The sequence below is a fragment of the Ursus arctos genome, unplaced genomic scaffold (genome assembly GCF_023065955.2).
Source record: "Ursus arctos isolate Adak ecotype North America unplaced genomic scaffold, UrsArc2.0 scaffold_34, whole genome shotgun sequence".
In the NCBI taxonomy this organism is placed as follows: domain Eukaryota; kingdom Metazoa; phylum Chordata; class Mammalia; order Carnivora; family Ursidae; genus Ursus; species Ursus arctos.
Window position 1 is genome coordinate 17,909,122 of NW_026623030.1, and position 27,606 is coordinate 17,936,727.

General features: G+C 51.5%; 1 protein-coding gene across 2 annotated transcripts in view; it reads left to right on the forward strand.

Annotated features, from left to right (window-relative positions):
- Positions 1–320: 320 nt before the first annotated feature.
- Positions 321–27,606, forward strand: part of NOS1 (nitric oxide synthase 1) — a 174,764-nt gene continuing 147,478 nt past the window's right edge. Inside the window, exon 1 of one of the 2 annotated variants that reach the window (XM_026514576.4) lies at positions 321–655. The gene's annotated coding sequence lies outside the window, so the exon portion shown is untranslated. The remainder of the gene's footprint in view (positions 656–27,606) is intronic. The other variant, XM_044389890.3, reaches the window with a different exon arrangement.

A 27,606-nucleotide genomic window follows, 5' to 3' on the forward strand; every position in this document is an offset into this window, starting at 1 on the left:
GGGGAGAAGCTTGGCTTCTCCGAGCCTCGGTTTCTTCATCTGCCAAGTGGACTTAATAAGTACCCATCTCTCAGAGGCCAGTGCGGGCACCGTGCAGGGCCCGGCATGTAGTAAGTGTTCAATAAAAGGTAATTTGGGGGATGCCCTGCGCCCACAATGGGTGGCCCTCCTGAGGATCAGGCGGCCGGGCCTGGCCAGGGCAGAGCCAGGGCGCGCACTCCTGCTGCCCCCAGCCAGCCAGGGAGAAACCTGAGCCACCCTCCTCCTGGGCAGACGCTGTCACTGTCCCCGCTGTCTCTGAAATGAAAGAAAGGTCAGAGCCTAGGGAAGCAGGGCCGGGGTGTGCTATGGAGGCGGCGGGCAGGAGAGGAGGGGCAGGGTGGCCCGCAGCTGCCTGACCGCCCTCTTCTCTCCCGGGGAGGCCTGAACCAGCCCGGCCTGGGTGCAGCCCCCCTGCCCGGGGCTTGGCCTCCCTGCCGGGCAGAGCCGCCTCCCAGCCTGCCCCTGGGGAGGGGCCACCTGGTGTCAATTAAACCCCAGCCACTCGGCCGCACCACGCCAGGCAGCTGATTAGTGCCGCTGGCCTCTCCAGATGGGGAGCACGGCCTGAGAGGGGGCGGCCGCCACCACGCCAGGGTGAGGTCCTCCGGAGCCGGTGAGTACCGGGTGGGGGCCCAGCCCCCCGGGGGCAGGCGGGCGCGGCGAACCCGGCTTGGGCATCTCGGCAAGGGGCCCCCCGAGCGGTCTGCTCTCCTGGGGCATTGTGGGGCCTCCCAGCATCCCCGACCTCCTTCGCCTCCGCCCTACCTGAAGGGTACCCAAGGGGGCCCAGCGCCGACCCCGCGTGTCCCCCGGGGCCGTGCGGCTGCAGGGGCCAAGCCCGACCATGGCCACAGGGAACCTGACGTGAATGCAGGACCGGTCGGCACAGACTGAGGCCTGAGGGTCCCAGCTGCCTCCTCAGGGCCGCAGGTGCAGCTGGTTCTTCGTGCCGGCCTGTCTGGGCGTCGAAGGCCGCGTTCCTCCAGCTCGGCAGCCCGCGCTGTGTGGGCGCCATTTGCCTGGCTGGCCGGAGACCCCTGCGGGAAGCAGGCGGGGGAGGCGGCTGCAGGCAAGCCCGAGCTCGGGAGGAGGCCTCTGGCTTCGCAGCGCCACGTGTCCCGGAGGCTGGTGCGGGGCCAAGTGGGGCCCTGGCCCCACATGCTTCTGGGGACGCCCGTCCAGCCTGCAGGCCAGGCAACACTATAGGGGCTGAGCCACCTCCTGGTTTCCGGGGGGCTTGGGGGGTTGTGGAGAATCGACCCCAGCAATGGCACAGGAGAGCGTGACTTGTCTCTGGTTCTGCTCTGTGAATTCTGAGCCTCAGCTCCTGGCTGAGAGGGGTTCTCTGATCTATGAAAGGGGTCCCTCATGACAGGTGGTGTTATCGCCTGGTGGTACCCGAGGGTGGTCTGTGGCCACCATCTGCTTGGGGCAGAGGCGAGGTGTGCTTGGATGGGATGGCAGGCCGGGGGGGGGGGGGTGCAATGCTGGGTGCGTGTCCACCTGCTTATGCCACCTGGGGTGCCTCTGGAAGATGAATGGGACCACTCGTGTGGATCTCTGGAGCCTGTTCTGGACAGTGGCTCCAACGTGTAGGCTGGAGAGGAAGGATGGGTCACAGTAGAGTGCTCTGCGCCCAGCGGGGCATGGCCACGTGTTCCCCGTCTGTGTGCGCATGCGTGGTTGTATTGATGCCAACGCCGCGCAGGCGAGGGCTCCTTAGAAGCATCCCTGGGTCACCGTGCTCTGCTCTTTCCAGCACAGTCTGCATGGGGCGTGAGTGTTTCCCAGGGCATAACCTGTGAGCATACTGGCAAGCCAGCTAGATGGTCTCCCGGTTACACACCTTGGGGAGACTCACTTGCTCTGACCTCCAGACCGCATTCCATGCGGCTGAGGCCAAGCTGGTTCTGCTGGCTGGACTCAGGGGCTCTCCGTCCCTGGAACCTACGTCTGCAGCTCTGGGGCGAGTGAGGAGGTGGGGAGGGGGCAGCCACAGCTGAAGTCCGGTTATTATCCAGGGAAATACTGGATCTGGTTCATTTCCTCCATAAATATTCATCACCGGCCTCCGTGCTAGGACTCTGGGCTCAGAACTGAGACTAGGGCAGCCACACTAGAATTCATTCATTCTCTCCAAAACATTTATGGAGAGACACCTATCCTAGATGCTGAGCTGACATGGCAGAGCTCAAGTTCACATTCCTTTATGCCTGTGTTCACTGCACGATCCTTACTGAGCGTGCGCCATGCACAAAGTCTGTCTGCCACAGACACACCAGCGAATCTGGGAGGTGAGAAACCGTACTCTCTTCCGACTTTCACCGCTGTCTAAACACAACGAGCCTGGGTCTGGGGAGAAAGCCAGATGCTTAAGCAGAGGAACATTAGGGTTTCTTCTCTGGTCGCTTTACAGCCAGGGACAGCAAGGGACGAGGGCCCTATTTAGCTCTGTAGCTGCCACTTGGAATGTCCCCATGTCCATCTGGGATTAGTGGCTTTCGCTAGTGCCTGGTGATCATGGCCATGGTACACGGTGTTGGGTCTCCGAGACACACCAGGACACGATGAACTTCACACACATCCGTGGTTGAGCTCCCTTTGCCAAATGAAAGTATGATAATTTTGACAGTTAATTTCCAAGTATGCCCAAAGCACTACTTGGGTCATGAAAAAAATACTAGAAGGTACCCTTTATTACTTTTCCAGGAGCCAGGCACTTGCTTAGCATATCACATGACCCATCTTATGGAACTCTTGCTCAACTGTCAGGTGGTAGCTCTGTTACTTTCCCATTTTATAGGTGTGGAAACTGAGGCCAGGAGGGACTAAATGACTGGCCCAAGGCCTTTCTGACTCCAAAGCCTGTGCTTTCAACCTCTAGACTAGGGTCCCCGATTAGATGGGGACATAAGAGGATGTCTGTCTACACACAGAATTTGGCCAGGGCAGCGTGAGGGAGGGTGTGCCTCAGGTCAAGGGGGTGGGGGTGGGGGCAGATAGAAAATGCAAGACAGCCGAGGGCCCTCTTAGTCTTTGCAGCCACAGAGCCCTTTAGTCCAAACAAAACCCCATGGAAATAGGTCAAACAGAGCTGTTCTGTGTGAAACACTGATCCCTAGTCTTCCTCTGATCCCCTGCCCTTGGGGGACCCCCTGAGGACCCTCGGTGAACCCCTGAGGTGTGCAAGCAGCTGGCAAAGCACCTTGGTAGGAAGTCAAAGCCAGCCAGGGTGAACATGGCTGGTGAGGTTACCTGGCAGGTGATGGCAGAGGCGGCCTTAAAGGGTTGGAGGGGATGTGAACAGGAATTAGGAAAAGCAGACAGTCATTCATTTCAATATTCATCGATTCAGCAAACGCTTACTAAGCTCTTACTGTGTGCCAGGCACTGGTCTGGGCACCAGGGAGGGAGTGGGCACCACAGAAAACCAAGCTCCTCCCTTTGGCCAGGAGCTGATTCTCTGCACGGCCTGACCGAAGAGGCCCGTGTGATTGGAGCGGAGGCTTTGCACAGAGGATAGGAGAAATGGCTTGTTCGTTCAATAAATGCTCATGACCCCCAAATGCCGTGGCACCAGGGTCTCAATGAGTATCAGGCTGTCCTTGCCTTTCTTGGCTCTGAAGCAGAGCCTGAGACGTGATATCCTGTGCACCTAGTTTCTGGAAGGAGAGTGTTCTAGAAAGAGCGAGTGAGGAAAGCAGGAGAGGGCAGAAGGGGCTCAACAAGGTGGGGGTCTCAGTGCAGATGCCTCAGGCAGATCCCGTGAGCTCTGGAGTGTGAGCTGTACTGCAGAGTTGGTCCTAACCTGAGGCAAGGGGGTGGGCCTTTGGTGTCTATCCCCTTGCCCTCCGGTCACTGGTTCAGGCTGTCGCTGGTTGGGGTGAGGGGTGTCATAATCTGTCCAGCAGGAGAGCTTTCCTATATAAGGCAATGCTCTAGAAAAGAGGTCAGCATCTGGGGAATGGGTGCATTGGCCTGGCAAAGGGGACCTTACAAGGCACCAGAATCGTCTACCTCACTGCCCCTGGGTCATTCCTGGCCCAGAGTGGGAGATGGGCAGCGAGCGGACAGCCAGGAGAATATGGAGGGTGCGCTGCTCCCATGGAGAAGCGCAGAAGCTGAGGGGATCCAGGAAGGGGTGTAAGACCCAGGGCGGACAGTCAGGGAAATGCAGCATCGAAGACTCTGGGGCCTGGGTTCAAATCCCAGGATGGCCACCTGCCCACGTGTGACCTTGGGCCAATGACTTCACTGTTGGAGCCTGTGTTTGCTCGGTTCCAGGATGTAGGTGCTACTTGGCAGGATCTGTGTGAGAGTCACACAGCCCCGTTCTGGCACGTGGCGACCTACTGGGACACTGCAGGCGGCAGTGCTGGTGAGCGTGTGAGCATGTGTGCAGGTGGGGTTGCGGGGCACCTGCGCTCCCGAGGAACCCGGTCCTTCCCTGCAAACGCCGGAGGCACCTGGGAGGCCCTGGGAGATGAACCAGAAATGGCTACCAAGGGCAGGTCCCAAATATTACCGGCACTTTGGGTCCCTCGGGAGGAGGCAAAGGTGGGATGTGCGTGGATGGAGCAGAGTTTGCCCAGGACTTGACTGAGCGCTGGAGAGGGCAGGGCCCCGGGGCTGAGGCAGGGGCAGGCCCTCTTCCTCTCCCCATGCCTACTTCAAAGCCCAGAGCCCTGGGCTGAGCAGACCGTGTCCTTCCGTAAGTCTCATTCATTCATTCGTTCATTTGAGCAATACTTCTTAACCCCGACTATGTGCCCAGCTCTGATGCATTTGTGAATAAGGCAGAAAGGATCCTGACTCGTGAACTTCAAAGTTCACAATGGGGGTCACCAAATGCCAGAAGGATAGGGAACAAAAGGAGGGACATTGCCAAGGAGTTGGAAGCATTGAGCAGTTTCTGGGCATCCTGGGGCCGAGCCCGGTGGCGGGACTGCGAGGACATGGGCTCAGCACAGCGAGTGGGCAGAGAAGATTCTCTGCTTTCAACCCAAGTTCAGCTGGGAAGGGGCGGAGGGGACATGGCACTCCAGCAGGGACTGTCTCATTTGAAGAACATGGTGTGTGTGAGGGCGTGTGTGCAGGGCTGTGTGGGTGCGAGGGTGCACGTAAGGGGGTATTGGGGGGATGTGTACGAGGGTGTAGGGGTGTTATATACGAGAGGGTTGTGAGGGTCCGTGTGTGAGGGATTGTGGGGAGCTATGTGTGTGAGGAGTGGGGGTACACGTGTGAGGCTGTATTTCGTGACGTATATATGGGTGTGTGAGGGTGTGTATGAATGAGCTTGCATGTGTGTGGTTTACACGTGGGTACATGTGGGGTGTGTGAGAATGAGTGTGGGAGGCTGTGAGTGTGTATTTTGTCAGTGCATTTTCATCGAAATCTGGATTCTTAGAGCTACAAAGAATCTTGAAGCTTGTTCGGTACTACCTTCCCTTGACCTCACTGTCCAAATAACAACCCACCTCGCGTGTGCACAGCCCCCTACAGCTTGCCCGTTCCCAGTCATTATTCCCCGGGACCCTCGCCGCAGCCCTGGGAAGATGGCTTCATCCCATTCCACAGATGGGGAAACTGAGACCCAGGGCCCAGAAGAGGATGGCAGTGCCTCTAAGTCACAGGAACTGGTCTTTGGCCAGATGTCAGCTCTGACTTACTCATGTCCATATCTCTCCTAACTCAAGCACTTACACGCGTAACAAGATGCCTGTTCAAGGCCCACGTGCGCTCATTACATTATTTCTTTTCTCCTTTGATTCTATTACTTACTTTTTTTTTTTAAATCTGATTTCTCCCCTGGGTTCCACTCCACCAAGAATAAATGAGACTGCAGCTTCAACATCCCTCCCCCCCTGCTCTGCCAAATGCATTTAAAAAATCACTTTTCAATTAAGAGGAAAATTCTTATAAAAATGTTTAAACCAAAGTGGAGTTCATTATTCAAGAAAATACAGTTAGGAAAAAAAATTGGTTTGCAGTACTCCCCATGATTCCCTGAGAACAATGCATTAGAAAGAGACAAGTAATGCTTACAAAGAAAAACAAACGATCTCAAATAAAGACCAAATATTTTCACAGAGTCAAGCCCCAAAGCAGAGAAAACAAGTTCAGTCTTAAGCTGACAGTGCTGTTGGCCAGCAATTCCCACAGATTCAGGGGAATCTCTCTCTCTGTCTTGATGTATTCCCATCCCTCACTGGCTTCTGAGCATCTCTCCAACTCTGCCTTGTCACTGTCACTCTCGCAATAATAATGGCAGCCCTTCCTGTTGCTGTCACTTACACCTGCCCCATCACTGACCCCATTGGTCCTCCCACCTGCTCCTCGGAGTGGGCAAGGCCGGAATGGTTCCTTGTCCTCATTAACATATTGAGAGCCAGAGACTCAGAGAGGTTAGGTAACTTGCCTCAGGTCACACAGAGCTGGGCCTTACCAGCTGATCTGTTTCCCAGTCTAGGATGTTCCTCCTGACGGCATCACGGAGCCCCCCATGTCTCCTTCCCAGGTGGTTCTCCGCCCTGGTTGACCCCTTTATCTCCGTTTTCCTTCTACTTTCTTGGCCAGGATATAAGATATGGAGTCAGGAACCAAGAGAGGGTATTTTTATACCACTAGCCACCTCTTATCTAAGCCCGTGAGATAGAGTAATACCAGTCCTCGCAGGGGTCGCCATGCATCAGGCACTGGTCAGTGTTGAGGGGCTGCTGTGAGCCACTGACACCCCCCAGCCTTCCCTACCGCAGCGGGGAGCTGGCACAAACTAGGGGAAGAATATTAAGTCAACCTGTTGGCTGGTGTGGAGGGCCTGCCCCTGGCGACCAGCAGGATACAGGGACTGGGGCTAAGCATTTGGAATATTAACTCCAAATGGGCCACCATTTTTGAGCAATGGGTGTGGCCCACAAAATGGCACGTGCAAACACAGAATATTTTAAAGGGCACATATTCTCTCAGATACTGCCCTCCCAACGTGGCCATGGAATATCTGCATTACGAGACGGCTTCCGTGTGTAGAGCAAAGCAGCAGGTATGAGTTTGTCACCCTCATATCGCAGTAAAACCAAAACGAATCCACAGATTAAATGCAATCACCATGCAAAACAAATCCAATTCGAATTCAAAGCCTGTAATGCAACGGGCAGACCATGTGAGCGTAGGACAGGCCGCCCAGAGGGCTGTTTCGATTTCCCCTGGCCTGGAGGTGGGCCCCACGATGACTCTGTTTTCGGCCATTTCTCCCCTCCACACCCCGCTGCAGATCCTCTGTCCGTACAACGTAGCGTTCTGGCCGCTGGCCTTCGCCAGGCATGGAGAGAATCATTCCTGTATTACGTATGCAGCCTTTTCTTACGATTGGGCTGTGATTAAAGCAGGGTGGCTCAGCCCAGTTGCCATCATAAACAGAGCGGCCACCAGAGCCAGGTGGCAATTCTTAGTGATAAGATGGTTATTGGTGAGTCCAGGAAAGGCTGGCGGTAATGCCCTGCAAATAACACAGTTATAACTCTTACAACACAATCACCCAAGCACAGTGGCGTACGACCCCCCAGGGGACCCCGATTTCAGAAACTCAAGTGCAGATGCATGGAACAGTCACGGGCAGCGTGCATCAAAGTTGGGGGGCCTAATTAGGAGGTGATCGTGGCACGAAGGTGTTATGCCAGGAGGGCTCCAAAGGCTAGAACGGGAAGGAATATTTGAATGATGTGCCAATGGAAGGTAGGCAGGACATAAGCCTTGCAGGTCCAGATGCCCAGGGAACTGGCACGGGTTCCCTGAGCTTCCCAGAGCCCCAGGGAACCATGAAGGATGAGGAAGGAATCAGCAGGCAGCTGGGCAAGGAGAAAACCTCAGCTGGGTTGTTCCCAAGCACGCTGGGATTCTGGACTTGGATGCACTTGATTTCTTTATCGGTTACATGGGAACAAGACTTTCCTTTATACTGGGCAGTATAGATGACCACTTAAGGGCACAAACTGGGGAGCACGGTGGACCACAGTCTGAATTCCACTCTATGCCTTACAAGTTATGGGGCCTCAGGATAGTCCCTAAACCCGTCTGGGGATGTGTATCCTAGGCTGTAAAAGGGAAATCACGTTCGTACCTTCCTACGGTTACTGCCACGGTTGAACCCAATGTTGTTTGTGAAGGGCTCGAGGCAGTGTCCGGAATCCGTGAGCTCAGTAAATTAGAGCTGCTGATGTTGTTCCATGATCGTACCATTGTGCCATCAGCGGTATTCCTTCATGCACCTGTTCTCTGCCTCTCCATCAGCCTGGGTCCCAGCTTCCCTCAAAACATGGGTCCTGCTCTCTGCCTCTAAGACTTTATCAAATGCCTTACCCACCCCCAAGCTGTTCTCCTCTTGCTGAAGGAGGTTCTCAACCTACTTCCTGCCATACGACCCTTGGCAATTTGGTAAAGCCCACAGACTCCTTCTCCGAAGAACGTTTTTCAATGCAAACAAAATCAAAAACAAAAAATGCACTGGATTGTGAAGAACAAATTGTATTGAAATACAGTTATCAAAAATGTGTTTTAAAGAAGCCAATGTAATATGATAATAAGGGTGCATTAGCAAGCTCTGAGTCCAACCAATAGTCTCATTTTGCAGTAGCGATGAGCATAAATAGCTCGAGATATTTACAACAACGATCAGGCGATATGAGAATACCTATGATTTTCGTCGGTGATAAAGTCACAGGTCTAGTGGTACCACTGTGGCTTTTTGTCTGTGTTGGTAATGAAAGCAAGTGCTGAATTTCAGTGAGGGGTTAGTAAAATAAAGATGTAATTGTTTTTCCTATCCAAGTTCATGGCCTCTCTGAATTGTATCCATAGACCCTTTGCTCCAAATCCAGTCGTGTTAACTGCCTGTCCCATGCATTTGGCTTTTGGCCACTGACTCTATTAAGCTACAATTTATCTCTATTCGAATGCTCAAAATCTTTTATCTAAGCGCACACGCGTGGTTAAAAAAATAATCAAGTAAGAGAGCAAGTCTTGCCTTGGGAAGCCGTTTTGCACCCCACCTCTTCCCACTCTGCCTGCTTCCCAGGGCTGCTGTTCTTCTGCTTTCTAGCTGTCCTCTCTGTGGTTAACTGCAACTCTCTGATATTTATTGATTTACAGACCTTAGACCTTATCTATCAACATCTCCCGCCCTGTCCTCCTAATAGAGGTCTATCACTATTTTTAGGTCCACACTGGTTTCCTTGGCAACTTTAAGAAATGCCTTCAGTCTATTACTTCTTATTCCACCAACTGGAGGTGGTCTATTTTGACTCCACACTATCTCAGATGAGATGTTGGTGTTTCACCTTCCTTTCCTCTCCCCCTTTCCCTCCACTGGCAACGGTGATAACCCACTCTTTTTAATGTGAGGTCCTGTATACCCAATGTCATTCTAAGCTTCCAGAAAGTGGGGATTTGGCTTGGTTTCTCCTGTATCCCAGCACAGTGCTTGGGACATAGTAGGGGGTCAGTAAGTGTGTGTCCTGTGCACTGCCCCTTGGCTGTCATATGCACCCCCTAACCTGGTTACCTGTCTGGGCAATGAGCCCCAGCCACCACCGTGACCAGGGGACACAGCAGGACTGAGGCAATGCATGCTTCTCTCTCCCGACTGGCCAAAGGACATCATTGCCCATAATTATGCTATGTAACTATAGGAATCCTCTCCTGGTCTTGAGTCTGAATTTCCCACTAGAGCTTCAAGGAAGCTTCTTCGGGGAGACTGTTAATGACTGTCTGAATCATTAGCTTCCCTCCTGCCAGTGTCACTAGATTTTCAGCCAGGCATAAAATGGCTCTGGGAGAGGAGACCGCAAGACCAAATTTCAGAGGGAAGAAGTCATTTCAGGATCTTTTGCAAGTTTGACAACTTGCCTCCCGTGTCGTGTTCCTGTTCAAAAAGGGAATCCATTTCCTGTGACAGACCTTCCTAGAGCCTGCTGTCTTCACTCAGGCCTCTCTAACATCCACCCAAGGCTTCCTAGGGTCTCAGGACAAGGTCCAAACTCAAACTCAGCCCAAGGACCTGGACTCCAGCCAACTCTCTCCTTCCTTCCAGCTTCGATCCCCATGATCTAGCCAGGCAGAGCCCTTCACAGGTCCCCAGCCCGGCACACGTTCTCTTGCCTTTGGGCACAGGACACGCTGTTCCTTCTGTCTAGAAGGCCCTTCTCCCCGTACAGTGTCCCCTCCTGGACCTTCCTGCCTCAGCTGAGATGTCACCTCTGCCTGACCCTCCCAGGTCTTGTGCCCTCCCACAGCCTCGGTGTGCATCCCTATCATAACCCATAGCCCACTGGATCGAGACTACGTATTTGCTTGTTTGTCTCCCCCTCTAGAAAGTAAATTCCTTGAAGGTGGGATCCATATGTCCTTCAGTGTTAGGTCACAACAGTGCCTAGCACAGTGCCTGGAAGGTAGAAAGTGTTTGACACATGTGTTCATGATGGGGTATGGGTGGGTAGACGATTTAATAGATGTGTGAAAGGATGGATAGACAGATGGAGGGTGGAGGGATAGATGGACAGAGAGATGAATGTTTGGGTGGATATTCAGATGAATGGATGGATGGAAAGAAGGAAGGAAAGGGAGGGAAGGAAGGAAGGAGGAAGGTTATTTAGATGGATGGATGAAGGGAGGGAAGGAGGAATGGATGGATGGATATGCAGGTGAGTGAAAAGGTTAGTGGTTGGAAGCATAGACAGTAGATGACCTTTTGGTTCCTGGTAAAAGTGAGTATAATAAGAAATGCCACAGGGAACAGACTTCCTATTTCTGTTATCCTAAAACTCTGTCATTGAGGGAGACATCAAAGCTGTGCCCTAGTGTTTGACCCTGCTTCGTGTAGCTCTGAGTTTCCGTTCACGTTTCAGCGTTTCCCAGCTCTGCTGTTATGCAGCGGCATACTTCATTCAACAATGTCTCTCAGCCTTCCTGGAACCAGACTTTTATGGAGTGCCTTTGGAGCTCTAAATTTCAGATGTGTGTTATCCATGGTGTAAGCAGGACTTTCTTGGATTCTCTTGTTCGGCAACAAACATTTCCTAGGGATATATTAGGTGCCAGCGAGAACGGCAAGTGCTAGGGATGTGGGGATGGACACTCACCACCTTCCGGGAGCCTAAAGCGTGGGAGACACGGCGGACGTAAGTGCGCACTAAAGCGTGGGAGACGCGGCGGACGTAAGTGCGCACTAAAGCGTGGGAGACGCGGCGGACGTAAGTGCGCACTAAAGCGTGGGAGACGCGGCGGACGTAAGTGCGCACTAAAGCGTGGGAGACGCGGCGGACGTAAGTGCGCACTCAGCTACGGGGACGCTGCCGACGGCCGTCAGCGTTGCTGCCACTGGCCGAGCTCTTGCTGCTAGGAGAATAGGACACGGGGAAAGAAGGGAGAGTGTCCCTGATAGGAGAAATACAAGAGTGTAATACCCTCTCATGTGAGGCGGCTGTTCCTAGCTTCACTGTATAAATGTGGAAAGTGAGGCACAGGGGTTAGCGGACAATTCGAGGTCAGGCGGCTGCTAAGTGGCAGAGCCGGAATTCTCCCTGCTTCCAGAACCCAGGCTTCCACCAACCGCATGGCCCCTGGCACAGCGGGCCGCAGAGCATGGGGGAGGGACCCAGGGTGGTCTGAGCCCGGTACCGAACTCTTCCTGGAGGAGAGGCAAAGACTTTACCCAGGGCGGTGGATTCTTTCCGGATTTGAGGGGGCGCATTCACAGAATTAGAGGGGGGTTGTCCCTCAGGGCCTGGTGAGCTCCACGGTGTGAAGCTTGAGCTGAGCCTCTGACCAAGGGCAGGGCATTCCCGGGGAGGGTACCTCGTTCCATTTCTCAGAGGCAGCCCAGTGCCAAGAATGGGGCCCAGCCTGGGGGCAGATAGACCTGAGCTGGAATCCCAGGCCTGTGCCAGCCATGGGACAAGTGAGTGACTGAGCCCAGTGTCTGTCTTCGAGTTTGAGCTCTCAGAGCCTCTGTCTCCTCGTCTGGAAAATGGGAATGATGGTGCCTGTTTTGCCCAATTGTTCGTACAGGGGCGATGTATGTCAGCTTGGCACATAGTAGGGCTCAGCAGATGCTAAGTCCCTTCTCCTGGCTCTTGGGCACAAGCTACCTGCTCAGATCATTCCCAGAGATGTTCCTCTTGGAGACATAGAATCCCTTGGAGAATCTGATAACAGCCGGAAACTTTCTCTAAAAAACCCCAGAATGAATATCCACCTTGAATTGGGAGTGCCATCGTAGGAGGTGGGCACAGCAGTGCGGGCTCAAGGTCAGACCTCCAGGGCTTAGGGCCGAGGTGTAAGTCCTATAACTCACATTGCACTTTGGTGATTTTGGATTTTGGAAACCCGAGGGACCGTGGATGATCCGGTTCGAAAGTCTCGGTTCGAAAGTCTCTCTATGGATAAGCAAGAAAATGTTCTAAAGCACCCGTGGATTGATAAATACACCCACCACCGCCATTCTCTGAACATTCCCCGTGTTCTGAGTGTAGCACAAAGATTCTTACCTGGGTTAACATGTTCTGAACAAAGTCATCTCAGCTGTGATCCCCATTTTATGAATGAAGGCACGAAGGCTCAGAGAGGTGAAATTACTTGCCCAGGATCATTCAAGAGGTGGCAGAGCCAGGTTTCGAACCTGGCCACATTTAATTCTAATAGTCATGTTTCTAAAGGGAGAGGACTAACATGACTTAGGGCTAGTCGTGGCTCACACCCCAAAGATCAATGTAGTCAGTTGGCGTCCTTGTCAGAACAGAGCTCACAGGGCTAGATCAGAAGCGGGGTGGTGCAGTGGGAAACCCCACCCCTCTGGTAAGACTCCGCAGGTGGCCACTATGACCTTCAGTAAAGTGTGCTCTGCTCCCTGCCTTGGGACACACTGCGTGGGCTGCACACTGACCAGAAGCTCCCTAAGCCCATTGCTCCCAAAGCCCTCCGAGGTTCCCAAGCTAGCAATACACGGGCTGCTCTCCTGACAGGGACAGAGAACAGCGGAGGGCATTTTAATGACAGCACACGGGCATCCTTTAATCAGATGGCCAGTCTCATTCCTCGAATTCTGAGACTGTCTAATAATAGGAGAAAGCACTGGGCCGTGCAGTCATCGGAAATCGGTTGCCCCATGGCTTTGTCTCCTGGAAGGGAGGCTATAGCGGGTTTTTCTCTACCGTGACTTTGATAGGCAGAGAAGCACCAGGCTGACAGTCTGATGGCCGTGTCCTCCCACACACAAGCCGAAAGACCCACTGAAGTAGACAGCTTCAGTCCCTGGATGGGTTTGGCCGCCATCCACAGGGGGTGCGCCCGAACGATCAGCTCATGCCAATTAGAGCCTTTGCCAGTGGACACTTTGTCTCCCTCTGTCACCTCCACCCACGGAATATGGGAGATGCATCACAACACAAAGTAGGAAAGAGGCAGCCTGGAAATGTACCACGTCCTTTCCTCGCACAGGCCCGGAAGTGCTGGGGGATGCCAAGCACATTATTGACATCTCTGGGCACCACGGCCCCACTTCTGGAACGTGAGGGGCAGTATCTACTTTGCAATTGGCCTGTGGGGTATGAACCATCTTGAATAAGAGATGTATTCATTTGCTCGGGCTGCCATAACAAGCTTAGACAATAGAAAGCAAGGTTTAGACGATAGAAGTTTCTGGAAGCTGGAGGTCCAAGATCAAGGCGCCGGCAGGGGTGGGTCTTTCCAAGGGCTGTGGGAGAGAATCTGCTGCCTGCCTCTTGCCTGGCTCTGGCGGCCTCGGGTGTTCCTTGACTTAGAAGTGGCATTCTCTCTGACTTCACTGCGTATCATCTTCCTCTATGCGTGTCTGGCTCTTCACGTGAGCTCTCTGTGGAACGACACCAGTCATACTGAATTGACCCCCAGCCCCCAGTAGGACCTCACCTTAACTGGAGTTAGGACTTCAATATATGAATGAGAAATTGGGGGGAGTGGAAGGCGGGGGTCGGTTTGGGCACTTCCAGCCACAATCCCCCACAGTAGTCAACCAATGGGGTTCAGTATCCAATTGGATGCTTTTAATTCTCATTCTTATCTTTACCTCTCATTCTTATCTTGCTGAGGGTTGAACAGCATCCCCAAAAAGATATATCCAAATCCTAGCCCCCCATACCTGTGAATGGGAACTTGTTTGGAAATAGGACCTTTGCAGATGTGATTAAATTAAGAATTTCATTGATGAGAACCTCCTGGATGTAGGGTGGGCCCCAAATCCAATGACTGGGGTCCCTATAGGAAGCCAGGGAACACCAAGATTGGACAGCAAACACTGGAAGGGTGAGGGTGTGGGTACCTGGGACCCCCCCCCTTTCCCTGCACAAGTGTTACAACTCCCTGTGAATCTGTAATTATTTCCAAATAAAAAGGTTTTTTTTAATTAAAAAAAATTTTTCATAATAATATTATTATGTTATTCACCATACAGTACATCCCTGATTTTTGATGTAAAGTTCGATGATTGATTAGTTGCGTATAACACCCAGTGCACCATGCAATACGCGCCCTCCTTACTACCCATCACCAGCCTATCCCATTTCCCCACCCCCCTCGCCTCTGAAGCCCTCAGTTTGTTTTTCAGAGTCCATAGTCTCTCATGCTTCATTCCCCCTTCTGATTACCCCCCTTTCTTTATCCCTTTCTTCCCCTACTGATCTTCCTAGTTTTTATGTTCCATAGATGAGAGAAACCATATGATAATTGTCTTTCTCTGCTTGACTTATTTCGCTTAGCATTATCTCCTCCAGTGCCGTCCATGTTGCAGCAAATGTTGAGAAATCGTTCTTTTTGATAGCTGAGTAATATTCCATTGTATATATGGACCACATCTTCTTAATCCAGTCATCTGTTGAAGGGCATCTCGGCTCCTTCCACGATTTAGCTATTGTGGACATTGCTGCTATGAACATTGGGGTACATATGGCCCTTCTCTTCACTACGTCTGTATCTTTGGGGTAAATACCCGGTAGTGCAATGGCTGGATCATAGGGTAGCTCAATTTTTAACTTTTTAAGGGACCTCCACACTGTTTTCCAGAGTGGCTGTACCAACTTACATTCCCACCAACAATGTAAGAGGGATCCCCTTTCTCCACATTCTCTCCAACAATTGTTGTTTCTTGCCTTGACAGTTTTTGCCATTCTAACTGGCGTAAGGCGGTATCTTAGTGTGGTTTTGATTTGAATTTCCCTGATGGCTAATGATTTTGAACATTTTTTCATGTGTCTTTTAGCCATTTGTATGTCTTCATTGGAAAAGTGCCTGTTCATATCTTCTGCCCATTTTATGATTTATTTGTTTCTTGTGTATTGAGTTTGACAAGTTCTTTGTAGATCTTGGATACCAGAAAAAAGAATAAAACACACATGTTCCTAAAGAAAGAAGAAGAAACTGAGAGGCAGGGAATGAATGCTCCTCTAGAAACTTCAGAGGACGTGTGGGCCTACAGATACCTTGATCGAGGACTTCTGGCCTCCAGGGCTGTGGGACAAGAAGTGGCTGTTATTTGAAGCCACCAAGTTTGTGGCAAATTGTTGTGGTGGCCGCAGGAAACCAGTAGAGATGTAAGGGGCCCAACCCTGCCTGGCTGGATGGCACATAGGAAGTGATCAATAAATACGTCTTGCTTTTTAGGGAGCTGCTTTCCATTACACAGACTTTCAAACAAGTTTAAACTTTCAAACTTTCTACCAGAGATCTTAGGATGAGTATAACAGGCATTGCTCAGGAACGTAGGGCACAAGACCGCCTTTGAAAAAAAGGGGTTTTGTTGTAACATTTGAGAAGCACCTGATCGAATGGGTCATTGCCCAAAGTGCGGTCCGCCTAAGTCGGTTAGACGTGCAGTGTCTCATGATGATGGTCCACAGGACTGTATTATAACCTTCAAAGTTGCTAGGAGACAAGATCTTGATTGTTCCCACCGCAAACAAGAAATGATAATTAGGTGACGTGGCAGAGGAGTTAACCAATCGTGTTGCGATATATAAGCGTATTGTGTCGATAGAGTTGCATGTCAATTACAGCCTGATAGTAATCAATAATTAAGAAAGAAATGCAGAATCTCAGGCCCTCCCTCAGACCTGCTGAATCAGTATCGGATTTCAGCCAGAACCCCAGGCGACCCCTGTGTACCTCAGAGTTCAAGAAGCCTCAAGCTAGAGCACCTTGGCCCTACTCCCGATTTTTGGGTTTTGGTGTTTTGGTTGTTTTTTGTTTGTTTTTTTTTTTTTAAACAGAAGTTACTTTTTTAGTTTTCAAGAAGCAGGGCAGATTTCTCATGCTATTAAAAATTGGTGGACAGGAAATCTCATAATGAAGCTGAAAGGTAAAAAAGTATTAAAAACCCCAGTTTATGATATTTTACCCTTTTGTTTAAAAAGTTAGATATCACCTCAACCATTTCCAGATATCTGATTCCTCAGCCCTAGAATCTAGAGTCCAGATAAATATACACTAACTGTCTCTGAAATGGGTGGAGTGCAGGGACTAGAGGCTCTGAGACAGGGGAGGCTGTCCACATGGGGTGGCCCTCCTGTGGACTCCAGGCTGAGGCCCCCCGCAGGCTGTCCTATATGGCCACTGGAGCCTGGAGCCAGGTTCCAGAAGGGCCGCTGTGCTAGGGGGCTGGGCAGCCGCTGGCCCCCACTGCCCCCTGGACGCCCACGGAATGAGGCAGGGTGATGGGGGAGCAGTTCACCACCAGATTCCTCAGCCCCCCTCCCCCAGGAGGCTGGAAGCCAAGGGAGCATCTGGATGAGAGGCCCAGCCTGTGTGTCTGTGGGCCCGGGGAGGCCCCTGAGGGGCAGGGGTGCTTGGGCATCCACTGAGGCCCCCGGCATGGGGCTCGGGGTGTGGTCGCTCTGTGCGTCCACCTTTGGTCACCGCTGGTCAGTGCCACTGCCTGTCACACAAGGCCACAGGGCATATCACCCACGTGGAGAATGCCCCTGCACCATCACCTGCCCACGACAGGACCCACTTCTCTGACACCTGCCTTTGCAGCTGGGGGGGGTCCCCCCGGGCCGGTCCAGAGGTAAGATGAGGCCCGTGGCTGTCTGAGGCCACCTCCAGCTCCAGCCCACATCAGGCTGAGGGGCCCCCAGGGTGTCTAGAGTGACAACTCCCCACTGCCTGCAAAGAACAGGCCTTTTTCCAGGGAGCCTGAGAAGCATGGCGTGACCCCCACCACCCACATCAGGGGCCCCAGTGGCCACCTGTCCGGCCTCAGTCCCCAGCCACTGAACCCAGCACTGCCGATGGCCACTGGAAGCCTGGGGCTGAAGCCACTGGCAGAGACTCCCCCCACAAAGAGAGTCTGGGGCTACACGCTCTCTGCCCCCTGATGCTGCTGGCCAGGCCCCTCCTCGTCCCGGGCCCAGACCCCATCTCTCCCCATCACACGGACACCATGTGCCACCGACCAGGCCGTGAACACTGGCGGCTCTGGAGGCAGAGCTGTGGCCCAGGGCCTTCTGTCTGAGCGACGAAGTGTCCGGCTCCGGAGGAGAACCGGGGAGGGGCTGCTGGCCGTGAGGGTGCCCCACTCCCATCTTTTTCTATTTCCTGAGCCTGATTCATCTATAAAATGGGCCCAAGACTACGTATCTCCTAGGCAGCTCTGAAGGTCAGATGAGGCAGATCCTACACAGGACAGAGTTTTCTGCCTGGTCCTCTCCCTGTCCCTCTGGTGGACATCTTTCTCCCAGCATCTGGCAAATAAAGTGCAAATAAAAAGCCAACCTCCCAGCCAGGGCCGCCAATCATGGCTTTCCTCCCCCTCCTCTACCACTGCTGCTTTATGTCCCCATGGCTGAGACAAGTCCCCAGGGTGGAGAGTCCCCAGATCAGGGCTGCAGCTTGACAACAAGGGCCAGAGCTTCCCTCCAGTGAGAAACTCGGCAGCTTTCCGGGGAAAGATCTGAAGTTTGAGTCAGCAGAGGGAGCCGGGGGGGGGGGGGGTGCTCCAGGTGGAGGGAGCAGCATGTGCAAAGTCCCTGGGGTGAGAAAGAGGAGGTGCAATCAACCCACAGAACTAAAGGCAGCCAGGTGTGGCTGGAACATGGAGCCTGGGGGCTGGGTGGTAAAGAGAGGTGAGCCTGGGACAAAGGCAGGTCTGGGTCAAGGAGGGGCTGTCAGACATCTTAAGGAGTTTGGTCAGTGGGGAGTCAAGGGGAGGATTGGAGCTAGGGAAGAAGGGAGATAAATTCAGATTGGTACGTTAGGACGACCCCCCGTGCTTGGATGGGAGTGAAGAGTGGGCAAGACAGCAGCTAGCAGGTGTTCACAGCAATGTGAGAGATGGTGGGAGCCTGATGCTTTCTAATGTGGCTAAGGAATTGAGGATAAAAATGGTGCCTGTCTCACCTCCGAACTTCCAAACTTGACCTAGTCAGATGGCAGGGGCTAGAGAGTATCCCCAGTGGAGGTCAGACACATCCTGGTTCAGATCCTGGTCACAGAGGAAGTTGCTGTGTGGCCTTAGGGAACAGACTTAAGCTCTCTGAGCCTTGGCTTTCTCAACCATAAAATAAGGATAATTACCTCACAGGAAATGTAACAGCATCTACACTTATGCGAGGATTAAATGAGAAAATGCACAAAAAGAATGGTGTCCGACAGAATAAGGACCCAACACAGAGTCACTGATTATTTCATTTATCGATTGTTAATTCTCCAATGGAATAAGACACTGTCCCTAATCTCGAGAATGTCCCAGGCTAATTGGGGAAGCAGACATGTGTATAAAGGGAAGAGAAGAGTGAATCACGTGCCTCGGAGGCATGGGCAATGGCCAGGGCAGTGTTGGGGGAAGAGGAAGAAGCTATGGGTGTAGACAGGCAATGAGAACAGCCCTTGGGATCCCCAGCGCCAGCTGCCAGCCCGGGACACAGAGCAGAGTAACATGATCGGGCCTAGAAATCTCTCATTGGCATGAAGAGACCAATGGATGGTGTGTGTGTGTGTGTGTGCGCCCGCGTGCACACGCACACGCTGGCGTTGGTGAGTTTGCCTAAATAGCCGAGATCACGAGGCTCGTGGTGCAGGGTTTGTGACAACCACAGGGTCACGGGATCCATGCAGGAGGCACCGCCTGAGCTGAGAAAGGCATCCTGAGCCTCGCCTGGCTCATGGCCGTCCGGAGAAAAGGGCAAGGGTGCAAATAGCCCTGGACCATCAGAAGGCACAGGCTGGAACAGCCCCCAGCAGGGCACCTGACAGGACCTATTAACCTGAGAACTCCGCCTGCCTCTGACCTTGCTATGTCTAGAGCAACAGCAGCCAAGGGGCATGTTGTTTATAATAGTAAAAAAAAAAACTGGAAACAACCCTAAATGCCCATCAGGAGGGGAGTAAATAAGTAAAATGTAGTTTCTTTCATGGATATAGTGATTTAAAAAAAAAGAACTAGATCCATAAGCATTCACATGACGAGATCTCAAACATATCCCATAGACCAAGAAAAGAAAGTCACGGGGCAAGGTGTAAAAGGAGATAATACTCATGTCTATTTAAACACCTGTACATATACCAAATAACACTGTATACATTTTACCGATACATACATTTATATGTATCAGCATAAAGCAAGGTTGGAAAGATACACAGAAAATTCACAGCACAGAGAGCCTCTGGGAAGCAGTTAAGCTTAGAGGATATTTGATACCTAGAACAGATCAATTTTTAACACCTCTCTCCTCTATATGACAAGATTATTTGCAGTAATAATTCTATACTAATAATTAGTCTTTCCATGGCTTGGTCTTTGATTTTAAACCAGTAATTTTAAAAGAATAAATCTCAGTGTTAAAGATACATTCAAATTCACTAAACCAGAAAAATATTACACCTAGCAATTTGTACTCCACTTCACTCTTAAATTTTAAACAGATACATTTTATTTTATTTTTTTTTGTTGCAGACACACCATTTATTATTTTAATCAATAGTAGGTATTGTATGAACATTTAATATTACTGATCATACCCAAAACAGATACATTTTAAACACCACTCCAGATAGTGACAAAGAATGACAGAAGTCACTCAAGGGCTCTTTCTTTGTGTCTGTAATCACTGTTTATTTTGAATCTGCTGTTTAAATGGAGAAATATATATTATCCCAGAGGTTGGAGACACAAACCGAGCCAAAGTGACTTTGAACGATTCCAAACCGTGAGAAACTTCCGAGATGATCACATGTAGCTGGGTCCACCTGTGTCAGGAGCCAGGGTATAACCAGGGGGTTCTCTGAATTCACTTCTGAGTTCATTAAAGGATAAGTAATAAAAATGGGCTAATTTGAAGCTTATTCTTAAAACTTAACAGTGATGCAGCAGTGGTTTATAGCTTAGACAAACAAAATACTTTCTCAGGGAGGAGTATTTATTTGATCACTGACTTTGGTTAGAAGATAGTACTCAGTGATAATAAAAAGCAGATTGACTTCAGTTGGTTTTATTATTACTGTAAATTTTTCTCCAGGTAGCTCATTATTACCTGCTTTCAGGGTGGGCCACCCCCTCAACCCCTGCCCTTGGCACCCCATGGCTAGGGAAGGCTGGGAGAGACCAGGGTCCAGGCTAGGGGTCAAAGGGGATTACAGGCTTTACCTGTCATTTTCTAATTTTTTCCAGAAGAATGACTAAAAGTGTGGGCTCCAAAGTCAGACTTCCAAGGTTCCAGTCTTGGCCCCAAGGGTGTGTGTGATCCTGGTCTGGTACTTAATTTCTTCTGGTCCTACTTTCCTCATCTGTCCATGCCGCTCATAACGCCTATGTCAGAGGATGGCTGCGAGGATGACGTGAGATAATTTGTGTAAAATGCATAAAAACACCTCCCGGCATACACTAGGTGCTCAATAATGTCAGCCGTATTTTTAGAGGGATAATGTATTCATATATTAAGAATGTCATTTTTTAAAAATGTATGCCTACCCATAGTCCTACCATACAATCCAGCAATCATGTTCTCCGGTATTTACTCAAAGGAGTTGAAATCTTTGTCCGCACGAAGCCCTGCAGACAGATGTTTATAGCGGCCTTACTCATAATTACCAAGAGTTGGAAGCAACCCGAATCCCCTTCAGTGGGTGAATGGATAAATAACTGTGGTCCAGCCACAGAATGGAATAGTACTTAGCATGGAAGAGGAAGCAGCCGTGAAAGACACGGAGGAAACGTAAATGCCTGTTACGAAGTGAGAGAAGCCAGTCTGACAAGGTCACATAGGGTGTGAGTCCAACTGTAGGACGTTCTGGAAAAGGCAAAACGAGGGGAAGGTGAAAAGATCAGCGGTTGCCGGGGTCAGTGGGGAGGGAGGGAAGCATAGACAGAGCACAGGGGACGTTTAGAGCAGGGAACATATACTGTGAGGGTGGATAGATGTCATTTTGCACTTATTCCCCAAACCCATAGAATGCACACCCCCGAGAGTGAGCCCCAGTGTAAGCTGTGAATGAGAAGGATGTGTCAATGTAGGTTCATCGGTTGTAACAAGTGTCCCACTTGGGTACAGGACGTTGACTGGGGGGGACGCTGCGGGGGGAAGCAGGAGGATGTAGGAACTCAGTGTACTTGCTGTTCAGTTTTGCTGTGAATCTAAAACTACCCTAAAAATTAAAAAAATTTTTCTTTTTGGGGCACCTGGGTGGCACAGCGGTTAAGCGTCTGCCTTCGGCTCAGGGCGTGATCCCGGCGTTATGGGATCGAGCCCCACATCAGGCTCCTCTGCTATGAGCCTGCTTCTTCCTCTCCCACTCCCCCTGCTTGTGTTCCCTCTCTCGCTGGCTGTCTCTATCTCTGTCGAATAAATAAAATCTTTTAAAAAAATTTTTTTCTTTTTTAAAAAGCATATGTCTAGAAAAAAAGGCTAGAATGCCAACATGTTAATCAAGGTTAATGCGGGGTAGTAGGACTATGCGGGGTGGCTATTTCATTATTTGTGCTTTTTAAAAAGTATGACACCCCTCCTTCCCTCTCAGAGCGGGAAGGCAGGGAGGCTGTCTCCTGGGGGCCTCAGCAGCTGAATCAGAGCCCTGCCCTCAGCCGCCCTTCAGCTTTGGGTCTGATGCTTCAAGATCTGTTCAGGACAGCTATGGCCTGGCCTGTGGAACTCTCTGGCATGACCCAGGAGGCACTTTCTCTCTCTGTGTAGATTTCCTTTGTCTGGGGTGGACACGGGGAGAAGCCAAGCTCCTGAGGAGGTAGGAGGCTCTCGGGCCAGGTTGGCAAAGAAAGTGGGAGCTGCTTCAAGGTTGGGAGGGTTTCTTAGGATGGAGAGATAGGGCAGGGGACGGGACAGGAGCCCGCCTGGAGCACCAGCCCTGGTGCTTGTCCGTCCGCCTGTCCGTTCGCCTTCCCATCCCTCTGCCCATCCATTCCTCTGCCCGCCCGTCCATCCATCCGTCTGTCTGTCCGTCCGTCCATCCATCCACCCACCCACCCAACCATTCAACTATCCATCCCTCTACCCATCCATCCTTCTGCCCATGCATGCATGCATGCATCCATCCATCCATCCATCCAACCATTCAACTATCCATCCATCCTACCTGCCTTTCTGTCTGCCTGTCTGCCAGTCCCTCCTCTCATGCATCCATTTCATTCATTCATTCCACAAATATTAATTGAGCACATACCATGTGCTAGGCACTGGGCTTAGGCCTGGGACATTGCTGTGAACAGGGTGGACACAGTCCCTGCCCTCCTGGGGCTAACAGTCCAGTGGGGGACACAGCAGTAACAAGTAAACAAACAGACAATTATGTTGGACAGAGACTCAACAGGGAGACAACCAGGCTGCCTCCTGTGTGTCTGTCCGGCTGACCATCCATCTGTGAGTGTTCCTACCTCTCCTGACATTTCTTAGCCTGTCCTGCTAACAGCCAGGAGCAGCCCCCGGGAGCCTGCTCCACCAGACACTCCTCCCCAGAACCTGCCTTCACTTTCGCCCCAACTTCCCCAGTTGTGAGAATTTCTGGTGCACCTGTTAAAAATACAGTTTTCTAGAACCCTCCTGGAGATGCCCACAAAGGTACCATGAGTGTTTGACAAGCTCCCGTTCTGACCCGCTGGTGTGTGCTGCCCGGGGGTGGGGGGAACTGTAGCTCCACTTTCTCCCCCTACCCTCAGCTGCAGCCCTTGGAGCCTCCAGTATAGCCCCAAGATCATGGCAACAGCTGGGCCCGGTGACAGGGCCCCAGGGGACACACCTGGGCTGGTTCTCACGGCCTGGAGCCCTGCGAGGGAGGGCTTGCTGGGGCCAGGGGTCAGACCTGCTCAGTGCCAGGCTTCCAGGAGCAAGAAGAGGCCAGGCCTCCGGGAAAGCAAGGAGAGAGGCGCCCACAGGATCCGCCCGCCCAGCTCCTAAGCAGAAGGAGGAGGAGGAGCCTTGAAGGGTCTCAGCAGGTAGGAGGCCTGGGCAAGGAGGAGCACAGCCCTTCTGCCCCGAGGGAGGGGCCCTCTGCCAAGGCTTTGTACCCACCACCCACCTGACAGTCCTGGGCAGAGTCTGAATTGGGCTAAGGAGATTGCCTAGTGTGGGTACAAGGAGCGGTCAGGGTAGGGTTGGCTGGGCAGAGAGGAATCAGTAAGGTGTTCCTCGAGGGAGCAACGGTGGGAGCCAAAAAAAGGACATCTCAGCATTCGAGGGAGATCCAGACCACCCTTACTTCCGGAGGCTCCCAGGATATGGGAAAACGAGGAAGTTTCTAAACAGGGTGTTGAAAACTTGCTGCGGCATTTTAAACGCTTGCAAGGAACTAATGGGACTGCATTTAACACCCAGCCACAGTAGGGCAATGTAAGTATGCTGGTCACAGAAAAACAGCAGGACTTGCTTAAAATATCCTTTCATAGCAGACCGCAGGCGGCATAGCCCGGGGCGGGTAGAAGTTAAAAGCTGTCTGATGAGTGCCTCTGCTTCGGACCCTAGCACTGCATCTAGATGTCTGTGTGAGCGCCCGCAGGCATTCGGCTGGGAGATAAGGTCAGGTATCTGGGTTTGGGGCCCCTGTCCCCTAGAGAGCAAGGCCCGAGGGCAGGTCATTAGGGAGACATGTGGGACTTCTGGGAGGGGACCTGGGAGAGGTAGTTGTGTTTCGGGGTTGTGGGGCATGAGAAAGGGTCCTTGAGACGTTGTGGGGTGCAACTTAGTAAGCTTATCTGAGTAGCACGGGGACAGGCCCCGTGGCCAGAAAGCATTGCACTTTTGCTGTATGAGGCTGGCAGTTACATGCTTAGTGCTCAAGGGGCAAGGGCTGTGCAGGGAGCTGTAGATCCTAAATGTCTGCTTCGAATTTCTACTTGGAAACGACTGTCACAAGACTTCTCTGGTGCTTATCATTCAGTTCGGTATGAACTACCAGTGAGATACACAGGCAGTCAGGAGGCCCTTGAAGAATGTAGCAATCAGCACATATTTGATCCTAATCTCTGCGAGCTGTAGATCAGTCTTTTGACCTAAAGGGGCATGTTTTTCTGCTTCTAGCCCTAATCTGCGGGCTGAGGCGTGCCTCATAGGGGCAAGAAAGAAGCCCCTCACCCAACCTGGGAAAACCTGGGGGCCTTCCTGGAAGAGGGGGTCTAACCTGGGACCTGGACAATGAACAAGCATGAGTCATGTGAGGAAGGCTCCAAAGGGGGCTCCCAGAGGAAGGAATTGGCAAGGAACTGGCCGGAGGAGGCTGGAGCCCTTGATGGGACTGCTGAGGGTGGAGACTTACGACGGCAGACACAGAGAAGCGCGTCCTCTCTCGGGTGTATTCAAGGACGCGGTCTTTCATCCCCTAGGTCAGTTCAGCCAGCCTTCCTTTACTTACAGATATTACCAATGTGGTTTTTTGCATTTATCTGTGTTCCTTGTTGGCAAATTGGAAAATACAGTAAAGCAAAATGATTGGGGTGTTTGTCATGAGAAGTGTGAAAGGACACAGGGGTAGGGAAATGCATGGCCAGCCCGTGGCTTCTCCTTCCCGCCCAAATTAATCATGTGAACAATAATGGCTCCCGTTCCTGGAGAGACCAGTGGGTGGGTGCCAGGCATCAGGACTGTATAGACAAGAGACAGACAGACAGGGGTGCCTGGGTGGCACAGCAGTTAAGCGTCTGCCTTCAGCTCAGGGCGTGATCCCGGCGTTGTGGGATCAAGCCCCATATCAGGCTCCTCCGCTATGAGCCTGCTTCTTCCTCTCCCACTCTCCCTGCTTCTGTTCCCTCTCTCGCTGGCTGTCTCTATCTCTGTCAAATAAATAAATAAAATCTTTAAAAAAAAAAAAAAGATCAATAAATCACATATATATTAACTATTTAAAACATTAGCTATTATATATATGTATGTGTGTGTATATATATATATAAAAGGGGATATATATATATTAGTTATCTATTGCTAAACACATAAACAAATCACTACAAACTTAATGGCTTAAAACAACAAACAACACACAGCTATGGTCTCAGTTGGATCAAGGACCCAGGTATGGCCAGCTGGTTCCTCTGCTTCATGATCTCTTATAAGGCTGCAATCCAGGTATCAGCTGGGAGCTGGGTCTCATCTGAAGGCTTAACTGAGGACAGCTCTGTTTCTAAGCTCCAGGGACAAGGCTTAAGAATGACTCAAGGCTATGGAGGACCCTCTGTCTTCTCAGCCTCTCTACACCTCTGGCACCTCGGGCTGCTTCTTTGTCCCTGCTCCTTCCTATCCCTGATGCAGGACTTTTTCTGAATGTGTGGGGGTTTCCATTCCTAACAGTGAGATCTGGCTACTGGGCTGGATTTTGAGTGCCAGTCCTCATCATAAGTCCAGGGGAGCCCAGGATTTTGATTGTCCCCACGTGGGTCCCTGACCACAAAACATAGAAATGATCCCTTACCTTGGCCCTTGTCAGCATGCAATTAGCCCCTAGGCCAATCAGCCACACCCAAGGGGGAAGTGGTCTAATACACTCATTCATTCTTTCAGTCATTCATTTCCACCACACACACTGGGTGCATAACTACTGTACTGCCAGGCACCGTGATGCTCAAAAAAGATATCATTCCTACCCTCCTAGAGTTAAGTATGGGGAAGACAGGGGAGTGTAAGTCAAGTAAACAGCCGATAACAATAATGGGAGTTATGTCTTGTATTAGATGTGCTGGGAGCTGGCCTGACTCTGCCTTGCGCAGGTCTAGAGAAATTAGCAATGAGTTGCCTCTCTTGGAATGAATAGAAGCTGAGCCAGAAGGGGAAGGGGTGTGGGAGGGCATTCCATGCACAGGGAACAGCAAAGGCATAGAGATGCAAAACAGCAATGGTATATTTGAGGCAAGCTGGAAAGTTCGTCATGTCTACAGTTTTGGTGAGAAGAGGTCATAGGAATGGAGAGTGAACAGAAGAAAACTAGAAGGGAAAAGAGACTTAAAAGAAAAAAAAAAAAAGGATAGGATCCTATCAAGTAAGGCATAGCATTATGGTCTCACCATTTCCACAGCCCTTCTTCTGTCCTCATCCTGATAAGCCAGTTGTTGCACATGAACAGCTCTCCGGTGGGCACGTTCAGTTTAGTCTGCAGTGTTACATCTTGTTGGGTTTGCTTTTGGGGTGGGTCACCAGATTTCAAACTCAGGAGATTTTACGTTGAAAGAACAAACCTTTAGATCAGATAATCTGGCCATGCTGCGGCGTCCACATTCCCTCCTGGAACAGTTGGACGGCGCTGAGGGGCAGCCAGGGTGCGCTGGCAGACAGGGGAATGGGCCCTCCAGTTCAATCTGCCCCCCACCCTCAGCCCATTTCCTCATTTATAGGCATCCAGCCTGGCCCCAGGAGGTATTGGGGGATGGGGTCCCTGCCTTGGGACCCTCCATGTCAAGGTTCCAACATACCCCACGAGTTGTCGTATTTCCTGCCACCCCACAAACTCAGCACCCCCTGGTACGTGCCCTAATGGGGACAACTCTGGGATCTTGTCTACATCGTCTGCAGCACTTCCTTACAACTGAGCCTCTGGAGACTTTAACTGATACCACATCCTCTCTTGGTCACCTTCCCACCCCGCTCCTACTTCCCTCTCTCCCCTACCATTTTTCATGGAGACATGTCCCAATCAATTACTGCCAGGCAAATCCTCCTCTCTGGGTCTGCTTCTGGGGAACCCAACCAAAGGCAGGATCTCTTTTCATCTCAGCCTCCCAAATGCTCCTCCCCCGCAACCTGGTTCCATTTCTTCCTTGCTCTCCCCACCTCCTCCCTGCTCTGCCTTCTCCTCCCGGCTGGCTCACTCGGGCACCTCCACCGCCGACGTGGAAGCAGATGGCATCATCTGGGCGAGAGAGCTCCCTTTGCGGTGATTTACGATCCTTGATTGGGCAGCGCTATTTTTAGCTGCCTCTCTCCACCTTCTGCTGTCCTCCGCGATGGAGGAACTTCTGCCCTGGTTTGTGGGCATCAGAAGGTGGCTATGTCAGTGGTTTTCAACTGGAGACAATTTTGTCATCCCCCCTCCCCATCACCCCCCCCCCCGGAGACATTT